Below are 16,053 nucleotides of genomic sequence, written 5' to 3'. Positions count from 1 at the left end.
CCGATCAATCGCCACCATTTATCTGTTTCATCCAACGGCCTGTGATCGTCTTCTGCCTCACCTTCCCGATAGCCCCTATCACGCTGCATCTGCTGTTGTTCTGTGTAATCCAACGGTCTGCATTTTTCCTCCGTTCACTCTGTCCACTCGCCATGAAGTCCACACTCTTTTGACTGTTTTATGGTCCTGGAGGACAACGGCGACCAACTTCTAGTACCAGAGCAATTACTCCCCAGCAACTGCAATTAACAAGGAAGAATGGCCGAGAAGAAAAGGACAACCTCGAGCAGTTAAAGGCATTTATCAGTTATGGAGCTTCTTTCAGTCAACACTCCACCTGCTCGAGAAGGACAATAGAGTATCTCAAAAGGCCAATTTTGTTCATTAAAGCATGTAGTTTGTAGCAGAGACTCTATCAGAGAGTTAAGGTGGTTGGTGGTCCATTATGACCCCTCCACGCATAGAGTAGCAGGGCATTTTTGTAAACAAACTCTATATATACCCAGAAACAAGATGTAATGAGGGTTGATGGTTGTTATTTTGATGTAAAGTTCAACTTCTGGAGATTGTAACTACTGTGATACTTGCAGCGCCTGGTCTTCATTTCCAGCTAATACAAGCTTCTTTTGCTGTTAATTGCTCACTTTTCCATTTCTACTCTGTTCTAAGCTATGCTTGTTATGCATTTTTCATGTGATCTTGATGTTTAGCATTAGAGAGGTTGTCATCCCACCTCTATGTTAGAATCTAGTATGTATCATTGAATGTGTATGTAGGTTTCTGTTATCTTAGTGCCAGAGACCTATCATCCTATCTGTGCATTAGGAAATAGATTTACAAAACTTTTAACTGGTTGCAGCCAGCCATCACATGGTCTTGTGCATCTGCTGGTGTGGCCAATATTCTCCAAGTTCACTTAATCCTCAAACTATGAGTAATTGGTGGTCTAAAGCCTTGTAGTCTGGTGGTGTTCACCCATGTCTGGGGTTAAGCATAGTAGAAGTGGTTATCTAGCTTGAATATGAACCATTTCTTCCATTCATCCACCTATTTCCAACATTTTTGTTGAGTTTGTAATGTTCTCGAGCATCTCTAAGATACAACCTAGGAGAGTTTCTTGGGGTGATAACAAGTATATCAAAGTTTTATTATACAGTGTAGTAAAAGAAGAATAAAGCATCACACATAAGCAACACACATGAACACCAAGATATAAGGTGGAAACCCAATGTGGGTGAAAACCACCTGCTGCTGTCGTTTCTATCTTCCTTTAATAAGAAGAAAATCTGTTTACAATCTTGTACTGGTGCAGATTATATCAGTACGAAGGCATCTACCTACAGAAGGTTACAACCTTCTCTCGTTCTCTAGCTTCTACTAGAAGGGAGCTACAACCCCCTAACTCTTGTACTAGCCGATATGTTTACTAGTACGTAGGGGGCGACCTATAGAAGGCTACGACCTTCTTTCTTCCTCCAAGGACCACGTTTCATAAATTTTCAGACTGGATCCATCAACTACATCATAACTGCAATTCAATAATTAAATACATCTGCATCAACCAATCACTGAGACTCAATCATCACTTTCTGAGTCAACCACAAGTGAATCAATCAATCACTTTGACAACCCATCATTAAACCAAAACCAATATGATCATCCAGAATACTGTCACCAGAATACAATAACCAGAACCCAAAAATCTGCAACAACAAACTGAAACATACTTTATAAGGTATACGCTACTTCCATGTGTTGAACCTGCATGTATACATGCTTTTCTCGAAGCCAACCAGCTTATATATCTACAAATATTAATTCATAATTCTGTAGCTATTCCAGACTTCAGTTATACCCAGATCATAATATTTATAGAATACCACATGCGTCATTATTCAGATCTAGACTATACATGATCAAACCACATAATGATAATTCATTTCAAGCCTTAAGATCCAATCCATCATTATATCTTATCCTTCAACAACTGCTAAGGTTCATCCTTGGTTCAAATCAAGCATAACACCATAAGCCAATAACCTGCATACTAGATCTCCCACTTCATTAGATATTTGATACTTGCACACCTGGCCTAATGATATTCTCCTCTTTTTGTAGTTTTAGGCCTTTCTCAATACCATGGACCAAAACCACTTAGGACCAATACCTTGGACCAAATACCTAGGGTCAATACCTCAGACCAGATACCTTGAACCAATACCATGGACCAAATACCTTGGACCAAAAACTTAGTTTTCCAAGTTATATGCGCTTTTCCTTCTGTGAAAGTGTGTGTGTATGTATACGCTACTTGTGGTCAATGAACCTACGTGTATACGCAACTCGGTTAAGGTGAACCTATGTATACCTTTCTTTCTTCATTCTGTGTAGTTTGATCTGTAATTCTTTGTTGTTAACCTACTATATTGTGATCTTTCATCTGTGTGAGTTGCCATCAAGGACAACACCTGTATCATAATGCCAACAATTTGCGCAATGCCCAATCCATATTGGCTGTTGGCTACTGGGATTGCGCAATGTGAAATTCCAGTTGGGAGTTACTTTAGGCTTAGGGGCTGCATTGTACAATTATCTGGGCTAGTAGTCAATGTCCCTCATAAATGCGCAAAACAGTCCTGGAGGACAGTGCCTGGGTAGAAATTCCCATTTCTAGAGAGGAAGGTAGAGCCTTCCTTCCCTAGATTGCACAATGTTGTCTCGATGAAGGCAGAGTCTATGCCAAGGTTGGCTAGACTTTCTACCGAGAAACGAAAAGAAAATATGAAAGTGAATGCACGACGACACTAAGTGAAAGAAGAAGTGATTGACATTGCATGCAAACATCACTGAAAGATTCAGTAAATGGATCAACATGCATGTGGGTGAAGAGAGTTGCCGAATCAGCGATCGTTTAAGCAAAAGAGTTTCATGCATGCGACAACAGTGAGATAGAAACAAAAACTAAATTAGTTCTAGGACAATATATTATGCATGTAAACGACAACAAGAGTTCAAAGAAATCAAGCAAACAACACGCACATAAGAGAAAACACAAAAAGCAATAGAAATGCTGAAAAAGACAAGTTGAGGCCACTTACTCATGAATAGCTAAGTTGGATGTGTCAAAGAGTCCTGGATGTGATGTGGGATGTCAAAGCTCCAAGATCGATGTGAAAGAGTGAGATCTGATGCGTCGAATAAATAATTTTTGAGCTCATGATGCAGATGCCACAAATATAGGAAAATCGACACTTGGAGGAAAGTTTCTAAAATAACTTTGCATGGAACCTCCAACTGCTAAAAATAACTCCCTAAATCATGGGATTCCTTTTTCATGTTGCCTTTTGTTATTATGGGAAAAAGGAATCCATGCATGCAAGTCAAGTTTCGTTGGTCCCAGGTGGGATTGGTCAGCCCAACTGTTCATGCATGAAGTTGTCCAATTGCTGGAAGGAAATGCACATTTCTGGTTGGGAGCTAGGCCAGCTGCCTAGGATATTTACACAATTTCTGGGCAGAGCAGTTGAGTGCTACCCAAATTTGCGCAAAATATTGTCTAAGCAGCCCTGCTGGTGAAAATTGTGCAATTTTCACTTTGAGGGTTGACTGGCAGAATCGCGCAATTCTGGAGCCTAGCACACTACCAGACAAGATTGCGCAATTTCTAGAGGGAAGGTTGGTTGCGCTCCATAATTGTGCAATTTCTTGGGGGAGCTTCTCAACTTGTAGTTGGACCAATTCTGGATGAGAAACCTTCTGAGGGGAATGCATCAAGTTGTGGTCGATAGGTTGCCTTTGTGCAGGAAAAACATTGAAGCTTGTGTACTTGATGAAGCAAGACAAGGTGTTGTGAAAGGTTGGTATGGAGGCTCCAAAAAAGAAGCGAAGGAGAAATATTTTAGGGTGGTTGTAGTCGCTACAACACATTCAACGAACTCCTATATCTTCTGCAAATGTTTGTGTGCAAGACACAATGGTATATTCCTTAGCATTGTCAGCTCTCCTTTGGTAAAAATATTTTATCATAGTACTTTCAGAGAATTTTCGAGTGTTGGTTCCTCTACTTAAAAATTAAATTAGCCTTCAATATTTGTGTCATATCATTCCATTCCTTTGTACCTCTATGAACCTCCAACTCAACGTTCCAATTCATCGGGATAGTGTCTAGTTCATATGTACAAATAGTTGTACTCGCTACTATTTTGGTACACGCCCTATAGTCCATGATGTGACACACTTCTTTAAGTGTGTCCTTGGGCATTCCATGCCTAGCTAATTCTCCCCAGGGATCCTCAAATTGGTCACAAACTTGATGCACAACGACTATATACATTTCTACCATCTCACGATATGAATCTTGTTCGTAGTCCACCACCTAGCTGGGGTTGTTCCCAACACAATGTCTAATGTGAGAATACTCACATGCTCATCTATCTAATCTTCAAATTCCTACACAAAAATTGTTACTTTGGATAATCCATCAAAGCGAGGTGGTTGATGCACCTTGGTTCTATTGTTGCTGCTACAACATCCTCCAAAACTTCATTACATTCAAATTTTTGATCCTACCAAACTATGATATCAAGTGTCACTTTGGTCATCAAGTGTTGTTTCAAGTCATTCCACATGTTTCAAGTTTTCTTTATCATCCCTAAATATGAGGAATGTTTTGACCAATATCCTCAATTGTCTACGCCTCTTGAGTGGTATAGATCTGAGGTTTGCCACCCTGGTACAATGGATAATCCTTCTTGCGATGATCTTTGCCACATATACAACACTGCAAAGGTCCCATACCATCACCGTTGTTCTTCTACTCTTTAGGCTATGACCCATATCCCTTCTCAACTGAATTGAACTTCTTGTAAGGAGAAGCATTTTCTTTCTCACCTACATCTTTAGGTCCCCCACTTCGATGGCCACTTCCATTTAACTTTCTCATTCCCCTTCAAATAACACTTAGGCTCAAATTTGCACTTTGACGACTCATAACAATGATTCAACCTATGGATGGCCTCCTCCAATGACCTAGGCTCATCAAACTCAATCCGGTCTCTATATGCTGCTGGTAACCCACTGATGAATCTATGAATGTTAGCCTTCTAATCCTTGGTGTAAGGAAAATACCTCAATAAACTTCAGGAACCTGTTAGTATACTCATCATCTTTCATAGAACCAATCTACAGCTCAGAAAATTCCTTAGCTCTGCCATCATAGTATCTCTCCAATAGGTACTTCTTCTTGAAGAGTCTCTTGAACTCATCCAAAATCAAATTTTCTTCTCTAATTCCCTTGACATTCTTCACATCCTCCTACCAAATATCTGCTTTCCCTTTAAGACTGAAGGTGGTTGTTTTGGCTTTTATGTTCTCTGAATAGTTTTGTAATCTGAAGAATGTATTCATCCCAAGCAACCATGCCTCTACATGTTCTAACTTATTCATCTCTCCATTGAATGTAGGAGGCTTAACTTTCTTGAACTCCTCAGGCAAGTAATCACTCCTCCTATAAGGATGATGATGATGATGATGGTGATAATGTCTCTTGGATGAGGGACTAGAATTATGCCCATACATACTATTCCTCCTATTAAGTGTATTCAGTGATCTATCGTCTCTGATTGTATCCCCTCTATCCAACCTGTATCTGTACTGATACCTACTACCAAATTCTCCATTAGTTTTCTCTTCCTTCTCTTGACTGATCCTCAATAGTCCTCGTCTATACAAATATGACAAGATATGAAGAATCACTATATTAACTTTTTCCTACCTTTCCTGAGCCCTTGCAAGTCTTTCCTAAGCCTCAACCAACTTGTCATTGTCTACTTTGCAACTTCTGATATCTACCCTCAAACTCCTCAATGTATGTGTTATACTAGGATGATACTCATCTCCTTGCTACCCAACTTATCTATTGGGAGAGTCACGAGAACTGTAGTCTACCATTTTTCTCATTAGTTCTGATTCTCTTCTTATTTCAACTAGGCCATGCCATATAAACTAAATAGATACCAAAATCAAAACCATACCTCATGACATTTAGGGGAGGCTTATCTCATCTGCAAAATTAGTGAACATTAGCATGATACATGTATAATCATAATAATATCGATATATAAACATCAAGCATGACCATATCAACTGTATACTATGACCCCATGCATGACAAACATACTCTTGACAACATCAAATTTTACCCAAAGAGAGCATATCTAGCTCTGATACCACCCTATAACCACCTCCTCCCACATTTACCCGCTTGCACAGGTTTTCCCAAGGTAAACATGAGCTGACAGTCAATATGATAATACTCAACATTCTATATGAACTTAAGGAAATGGATTCAACAACTTAAGACCTCACTGACTTCCCTCATGTGTTACAAGACCTCCAAGAGCTACCCAACCCCTCTAGGTGTCCAACCCCTCAACTAACTCTCTTTTTCACTAAACTATTTTCTTAATCACTTCCTTGACAAGGCCTCCAAGTTACTATAAGCCTCCATTCACTCCTATAGGCTTGCTTCCCAATGGTTATGGACTCTTCCAGTTAGCTTTGTGTCAACGACGCCAAATTCTGGGCCACTTTTTCATGGATAGGACTGAAGCCTCCTCCTAGAACTCAATGTAATTTCAATAAATAATAAATAACATAGAAATAAATCCTTTAAACCAAAAACTTGAACAAGGAATTGACCTAAACCCTCCCAACTAGGACAAGCATTCCGTCAAACACATGGTAAACATGCAACCTGTCATGAATGCATATCTAAACATATGGATTTGAAACATATCTAAGGTTTAACAAGAAGGAGAAATTTCTTCTCACAGTAACTGTCATAGCACCAATTAGGTCATGCATTCATTAACCAACCATTCATTAATTAAAATGTGATATGAGCCATACTTAGATCTATCATATAACCATGCCTACAACTAACATATAAATAGGCAGATAACATTTATATAATAGTCATTAAATCTATATAAAAATGAGTATAATTACTCATCGAAGACAAGAGAAACTTAGCTCTTATTAACCATATTCAAAATCCAACAAAGTGATAGTCTTCCACGTACCAATCGACCATAGATTGGGCTGAACCAAATCTTTCTTTCAACCAATCACTACCATGCCATATTCCAAGCATGAATGTGGATCTCATGGGATAAACCAATCCATGAAAGCCCAAGGGAATTCAAAGGTTAAAGCACCTCCACCCTCACCATTCCATGATCTCACCTAAACCAGTCTTGAGATCACAAAACCAGACCGAACTTGGATGCCTCAGAATTCCTTCACCATCTCTTGAGGAGTTTTCCTATCTCCATGCACCAGTTGAGGGCTTCTTGAAGAAAACCATCTCCATCCCCAACCCTTGGTATTTTCCTGAGACCATCTCACTTGGATCCAAAACCTTCCGGTAATCCAAAGGTCAACCAAGAAAGACTCCCATCACACCATGGCTATCCGGAAATGGAAAGAAAGTCTAGAACCACTGTTAAAACCTGACAAAATCCTTGCCAATGACAACAAATGAACAAAATACACACATGCACATACCATACATGTTGAAACCAGCTAGGAAATCATACATGGAACTTTTTTCCTACAAGTATTCCCACTGAAGTTTCTTGATCCAACCTTTGCTTACTTTCCTTGTCATTTCTTTTCTTTCCTTGTCCTTCCTTTGCTTGCTTGATTTCCTTCTCCTCTTAGTTCTCTTCTCCTTTTAGAAACCAATTCCAAAACTCAACTGAAAAACGGCCACAAACTTATTCTCTTATTTCTTTTTATTATTGATGCCTCTAATTTATTCATTTTCCTTCAATTTCCTTCTCACATGCAACCTGTGACCTTTCACCTCCATTTTCTCTTATTTTCCTTTATTTTCATAAATAAAATACTAATAATTCCTTTTTTCCTTTTCAAAGCCTTTTCCATTGCCTTTGCCAATTTCCCCTTAGCCATAATACACAACAAGTGATGCCCAATAGGATACTTCCCCCAACATTTAACTTGGAATAAGTGTCCCATGACCTTGGTCTTATTTTTCCTTTACTAACTTTATTACACAAACTTTTAACCCGAGGATGTTACATATTTTTTTCTACCAAATATCCTTCTCCATGCTAATCACTTGTAATCAAAGTGACCATGGAACAAACTGACCATTAAGTTGCAATTTCTTTGGAGTTTTCATTATCATCTCTCTTTCTTTCTTCATGAAACCATACTTCATGTTGATCAATATCATTATGTTTATGCCATGCTATCTTTTGGTAGAGTCTTGACCTTTAACCTCTTCAAGGCACTAAAAGTCTTCCACATCGAAGACTTATCGAGCACATTCTTATAACCAACTCTTTCAACAAGATTTTTGTAGATATAATTCTACCTTTTAGAGAAAGGTTACTTAAAGACATGCATACCTTAGATTCTATGCAATCGTCTAGCCTTCCTTCCTTGAATGAGCTTTCCTTTTATACATATCGAAGATATGTTTCTTTTCCCAACAGGAGAAAGAATTTAATTATTCCTTTCATACTGCAATTCGACCATTTGCATTTCTTCATGCTTCACTAATATAGATTCCATACTAGATGGAATATATACTAGTCATAATGTTTCTTCCAAGAACCTTCTTGAATGATGGTTCATATAGGAGGATCTTTAATGATCCTTCTTGCAAAATAACTACTAACATTATGTTAGAAAAATTCTTGGATGAACTATAATATGAAATATGGTCCCAATCAGGGAAAATTTTAGGGGCTAATATTCGTATGTGGGTTAATTTTCTATGTTTTTTACAAAAAAAGATTCGTTAATTTCCATTTATTTCTAAAATTGATTCACCCAAGTTTTATTGTATAATTTTATTATGCCTTAAGAATCGCTAAAATTTTATATAAATATCGTATAAAATTATTATAAATTTGAATATTTTTCTAAACATTTTATGGATTACATATTATGGAGTAATTAGATTCGCCAAGGTTTCTAAACTTTAAGATAAATTTCTATTCTTAAAATTATTCCTGGTCCCAATCTATTCATGCAAGCTAGATGATTCCTACCAAAGCAACTTGATCATGTAGATTCTAATTATTCTAATATCATATGGTTCCTTTCATGATTCAATGCTTTACATAAATCAAGAATCTTTTAGAGAATGAAACAATGCATGCTATTATACTTTCTACTTCCTATTAAAAGAAATAAAAATTGCATAATTAACACGATAGAGATTGAGATTCCTTTCGTAGTAAATATCCTTGGGATCATCTACTTTTGGCTTCTTCTCAGGTTATCCCTTTTCCTCAGCTATGTGAGCTTGACTCCTTTCATTCCTTTTGTTGTTCTTTTTTGGATTATCCCTCTTAAAATGTACATACTCATATGCATCCAAAGAATTCCTCTTAAAATGTACATACTCATATGCATCCAAAGCATTGAATCATGGATATATCTAGTTTTCCTTTGGACTTTCCAAACTTCTCTTTCTTCTTCTTCTTAGATTTAACAACAAAAGCTTGAGACTTATCATTTGATTTGGTGTCATCCTTTTCCTTTATCCTCGTTTATTCCAAGATACATTGAGCTGATAACTCATCATAAGGAGTATTATACTTTCTTGAGTAAACATTAGTTGCAAAATTGCTCCAATCTAGTGGCAAATCATTCAATACACAAGTGGTCATTTCTGAATTGAATTTTTTTTTCCAAGCCCTTGCAGCTGGTCCCTTATTTGTGATATCTTCATAAGATAAGTGGCTATGTCTTAGTCCTTTGAATTCCTTATTCTATATGTTTTATTCATCAAGGATATCTTCTGGCCTAATGTACTTATAGAGTATAATTTCACCAACTTTTCATACATGGATTTGGATGTATTCAAATTAGAAATAAAGGGAGAAGATGATCCTTTATGGATTCAATAAGAATAATCTATTCCCTCAGTTATCCCTTGTTGTATTTATCTAACTCTTGAGTCTTTTTATTGTATGGTTGAGTAACTTCACCAAGAACATATTCCATTACCTCATTTTTTGTGAGTATCTAATTAATCCTCTTCTTCCATGCTAGGAAGTTTGTTGACCCAACGGTATTTTTCCTTTCCTTACAAAATGTAGACATATGTTTTGTAGATTGAGACATGGAGCAAAATATGGTACTTACTTTTTAAACAAGTGTCCTTCTTGATGATGTCTCCAACTATCTTGATTCTTTCAATACATTCAAGTAGACTTCAACAATGCCCTAGAATGATGACTTCTAGAATGCCTTCGAAAATGGTGTCATAAACAACTTCAAAGAGTGGATAGTGATCCAAATGTTCTTTGGTGCTTCCTTTCCTTCAAATATGTCTTCCAACGAGACTTCAAATTGATTACTTTCCAAGAGAGAGTAGCAACCTTTCCTTAAAAGATGATGAAGTGCATTAGAGAGTCTTCAACAAGATCATATGAGAGCTTTATCCTTCTTGAGATGATGAGGCCTTCAATGTAGTAACCTTCATTCTAGGTCAATGGGTATTCTTCTTCTTTTCTTGTGTCCTTTTGCAAAGGATTCCCTTGGACATGCAATCCCTTCTTATGTCAATAAATATTATCTCCAAGTTGCTTTCTTCTTCACCTTAGCTCTGATATCATGTTGGAGAATGTAGTATGGAAACTATTAAAAGAAATTATGCTTATCCTTGATAAAATTTTGTGATCTTATATTATGATATTTAAATTATTAGTTAATTTCTCTTCGTCAAACAAGTATAAACAATAAGAACAATGGACACAAATATAGGCTCCAAGTTAGGGCAAAAACCACTCCAAGAGGAAAACCCAAAAGAACTTCTTCTCTTCTTATACAATCTGAACAAATGAGAAAACCAAGACCCAAAACCAAAGTCAAGGACTCCTCCAAGCACCAATTTTTCCTTCCAAAAAATCCCTTGCAATAAGTCAAAGTCCTCCAAAGTTAACAAAATTTAAGGTTGTTCAAATTATCCCTAATCTAGCCCTTGGCCTTGCAATTCAGGTTTGAAACTTGACCTACAAATCTTCAGCCCTACAACAACACAAAAACCATAATTCACTTCGCATGAGTGAGAAAAAGAGTCCAAATTTTATCCTCTTTCCTTCTAGGGTTTCCTCCTTGTCTTCTTGCTTCTTTTCTCTATATTTTTTCTTGTTTCCTTGCAAATCAAACTTACTTCTGATTGCAGATCGAATGTATGCCAAAGGAGGTTGAAACTGCTTCAATATATACACATATGTGGAGGTCAAATAACCTATTATAGGCCGAGTTGTTATTGGTAGGGTCAACTTGTCCTTGGAGGTCTTTTTGACTTTCTTGACATAAAAATAAATTATTTATGATGTTACAACTTTCCCAAATGGGTCTTTGATCCAAATATTTTACTTCAAGGATGCATACAAAATTGCATTTAAAAGAGAATGTAACCTAGTGAAACATACATATAAAAGGCAGAAATAAAATATAATCATGAGATCAAAGGAACATAAACAAGTTGATAATAGAGTTCACCCAATGTGGGTTATGTCTCTAGTCCCTGCTCAATGTGAGGAGGCCTTTTTCATAAATTGGTAGTAAAATCAAATTACATGCAAATGCAAATTGATAGCTTATACCTCCACTTCTCGGGATGGCCTAAAAATGTAGACCTTTTATGAAGAAAAAGTCTGCATGGTTGGATTCTTGGTGAAAAATCATGAAAGATGACTATAAAATCGACCCTTTTCTGTGCTGGTGACCGCTGGGGCTCTAGGGAATCTTTTAGATTCACTATGTGAATATTCCCCAAGATTCCCAAGGAATATTTCTTGAAAAACATGCCCAAGAGGGCCGCCAATTAAGCTCTATTCTTCCATCACATGCTTTGAAACTTGGCCTTCGTCACTCCACGCATCCTCCTCCCCCATCTAACATTTTAAGTGGTTAAATATAATTTAATGCCGCATTGAAGTTAATAGGAAACTTGGCCGCGATGGTTATCCAGGCCAAGTTAGGCCATTAGCAATCCACTATTCATGGGTTCAAACCCAGACCTAACCCATTATAAATGGCACGTTGTTGTGACTTTTTTGGTTTACTACAACTGTCACATGGTTTTCGGTTAGCGATATTGGGAGTTAACTCTGGCAACGAACTGAATGATGCTTAATCTAGGCAGGTTTGACACCCATTGGAGTTGTCATTTTCTGTTTCAAGATCTAGATATATATATCTATATATATATATATATATATATATATATATATATATATATATATATATATATATATATATATAGATATATATGTATATATATATATATATAGATTATGACTATTGGCGTGCATCGACCATACAGTGGGTGGGGGTTGACTGCTCATCGGTTAGCGACTGGTCTTTTTTTTTATTTAATATAAAAAAATTTGAACTGACCCATTTTCTTGCTGTTTTTTAGTGGTCATTGGAAATTTTAAATAGACAACAAATTCACTATTGTCGACTACTTAAAAGGTCCAAATTTTCACCTCCTTAAGGAAATCCAGTGATGCTAATGAGGATGCCATGTGTCGTGCTTTGATTGGTTCATACGACTGAATAGGATGTTGACATCACTTGCCATGTGGCATACTCTGGTTGGCTCTCCTCCGTCTATATGGCCATGTCACCCTACTAACAACATCATACATATGGTTGATGTTAGCATCCGTACTGGTGACATCAACATGCCAAGTGTCCCTGTGGGTCTTGCCTGTAAGAAATTTAGTTGTTTCCAAAAAACTTCAATGGGCCATAACTTCTTCATACGATGTCAGATTGAGGTGTCATTCATGTCATTGGATTCAGAACGATGAAATCTTTGATTTGAGATTGATTTCACTATGTTTTTAGAAATTTAAAATTAGGCGTTTAAGGACCCTCTTGGATCATTCCTCCCTAGTAATGAGCTTTTGGGCTGCTAAAAGATTTATCAGTCAATTGGAAAGTGAGGGAATTTCTCCCTCACTTTCTCCTTTTCAATCCAACAGGCCTTACTTGGATGCATTCCCTTGAAACCAATACAAAGGTACTCCACATCTCCCCATCGTGAAGTCTTGGTTCTCCTGTCAAGAATGATATCTTTAGGTAGCTTGTCCAAGTATTCAGGTGAAAAAGCATCCATTGTAGGAACTTGTCCAACCTTTTCCGTTTCCATGATCAAAGGAGGCTCATAAAGTTTCAAGTGTTTAATGTTAACAACTGAGTACATCTACATATATGCTGGCAAATTGAGACGAAAAACATTGGCTCCAATCTTCTCTATTATGGTGAATATAACCAACTATATATATATTTAACAACTTTTATAACGAACTATTAATTACTCTAATATTTATATAGGTAATAACTTTTATAATTAACTATTAATTTATATTATTTTATTTTATAATTTATTTATTTTAATATATAATTATAACTATAAGTTTATAAAATGGTCCCCTTACTTTTATTTTTTATAACCAATAATTACTTTAATATTTATATAGGTAATAACTATTAATTTATTTTAATTTATTTATTTTAATATATATTTATAACTATAAATTCATAAAATGGTCCCTTACTTTTATTTTTATTAAAATATATAACTAATTGAATTAACTTATTTATTTAAATATAGGTTTTGCCCCTAATCCAGTCCATCTAACCATTTCCCGGTCAAATTTAGCCGTTAGACAATATAGCCATTACCTGGTCAGGAAATATAGCTGTTGGATGCTCTGCTCTAACTATTTAATATGCTAAACTAGATCTGTTTCTTCAACTTGTCCTGACGATGAACCACACTGGTTGGTTCGAAATGCGTCGACAAATGAAATATCATGTGATTTACATCGAAAAATTTCTCATAAACTTGATATGGATCACAAAAGCTTCAATTCAAGTATGAGGAGGATGTAGATTGATGATCACCTCAAACTTTGAAGGATCAACTCCCTTGGACATAATGAATCCTAGTAACCTCTTAGAAACCATACAAAAGATACACTTGTGTAGGTTCACATAAATCTTGTAAAAACAACAACATAAAAATATTTTCCTTACTTGGGCAGGATGGTCCTCTCAAAAGCAAGACTGAGTAGTAAGACACAACCTTATGGAAATTCACACCAATATTTTTAAGACAAAATGGCTACCTTCTATAAGTAAACATTTCCCATGGGTAGATAAATGTGGTCTTGTCCTTATCTTCCTGTTTGATCTATATTTGAGTATAGCCAAAAAATCCATCCATAAATGAAACAATAGTTCTTATGGAACAAGAATCGATAATATGATCAATGAAATCGGTTGGATAATTATCCTTTGGAAAAGAAAATGATATCTATATGCATGAAGTCAATCAGTTCTTGCAAGAAGTTTTTTTTACTATTTTTAAGAGAAAAATAGTCTAGTCGGGAGTCAATAAGGGCAAAGGAACCCTTAGATGGGTGTGCTAAAGAAAAAAGTAACAATTATAAGGGTTTCTACGTGAATACAAAGGAGTGTTCTAGGATCCTAAAGGGTTACCACCTAAGAGGGAAGTGAACCATAAGATTTGATTGTTGTTGGATTCTCCATTGAAAAATATTGGGCTATACAAACAATCCATTCTAAAAGCAAGTGAGGTGAAGAAAAAATTATTGAAGAAGGGTGTGATTTTACCACTTACCTCACCTTGTCGGTCACCTATTATAATTTTTCCAAAGAAGGATGTGAATTTGTGAATTTGTATCAAATAGATAGCATTAAACAAGATTATGCTCAAGAGAAATTACTGCATACCCAAGATTTATGATCAATTAGATTATTTGTAGGAATAAAATTACATCAACAAGATGGATATAAAACTAGGATATTTCCAAGTGTGAGTCAAGGAAGAATACACTTGGAAGACTACCTATTATAGACATTTTTGGGCAGTGCAACCCCAATCATATATGTCCATAAGCCAAGGGCTTCTAAGTCCCTAAAAGTGTTGTTTTATGCCCTAAAGGAACAAGGTCAGCTAATTACATCATCTCCCAGAAGTTCTCAACAGGAAACTACTCAGAACTGGTCAAAACTGGACCATATAGACTGCTTAGTGCTGGCGGTGAGATGCATCTCACCTATTACACACGGGGGGTGCAATGCATACTGAAAATACCTTCTATAGGGTGCGATGGATGAGAGTAGACAAATGGCAGAGGCAGTTTGCTAAGTGGATGTTCTTGGAATCTTCCAGAAACTTCCCCAGGACACTTGTCTCTCTGAATTCCCCTAGGGATGAGTAAGAGATCATCAATCTCCAAGTGGAATCAAGAACTATCAAAGAGAAGACACTAATCAAAATCCCAGAAGCTGACACACCTCCCTGCAATCATCTATATGTGGATCCCTCATCCCAGAGATCCAGAGGCTGGAATTTTGTATTTTGTAAGGAGGTGTTGTTGGTTTCTTGGTGGAATATCATAGTGTTGGGTGATCTAAGCTTTTCATGAGGTGAAGAAGAGATTTCATGCTAGGAGGATGACACTGGGTCAGAACAATTGGTTGTAATCCTCTTTGTTATTCTTGATATTAATAAAGCTATTCAAGTTTTCCTCCACATTCTTGTATGTTTGATGATATATGCATTTGTGTGGTCAATATATATTTTGTCCTATATTGTTTATGATTGTATATCTCTGTTCCTTGATAGTATTATGTTGCTTTGATTCCACAGCTGCTCTTTGAACCTGGGTAGATGAAGGAAAAGTGGCAAGGATCTGTTAGAAGGGAGAGGAACCAAGCAAGGAACCAAGCGCAAGACTGAGGTTGGTTTCCTTTGTTCCCCTCTTATCTACTTCTCATAAAGGAAAGCAAAAGTAGTTTTAGTTTGTTTGTTTCTAAGATAGCTACCAGTCTTAGTGGGACTAGCAGCTCCGAGTGGACACTAGATTTTCCAATAACAAAATGGTGACTCCGCTGGGGAGCAAATAGATTGTTTGCTTTTCTATATTTTTTTGTTTTATAAACCTACATATGGAGCCTGAA

The sequence above is a fragment of the Pinus tabuliformis genome, chromosome 8, assembly GCF_031772625.1.
Source record: "Pinus tabuliformis cultivar Carrire ecotype Pingquan chromosome 8, CPIR1, whole genome shotgun sequence".
Taxonomy (NCBI): Eukaryota; Viridiplantae; Streptophyta; class Pinopsida; order Pinales; family Pinaceae; genus Pinus; species Pinus tabuliformis.
This window is presented reverse-complemented; position numbering follows the sequence as displayed.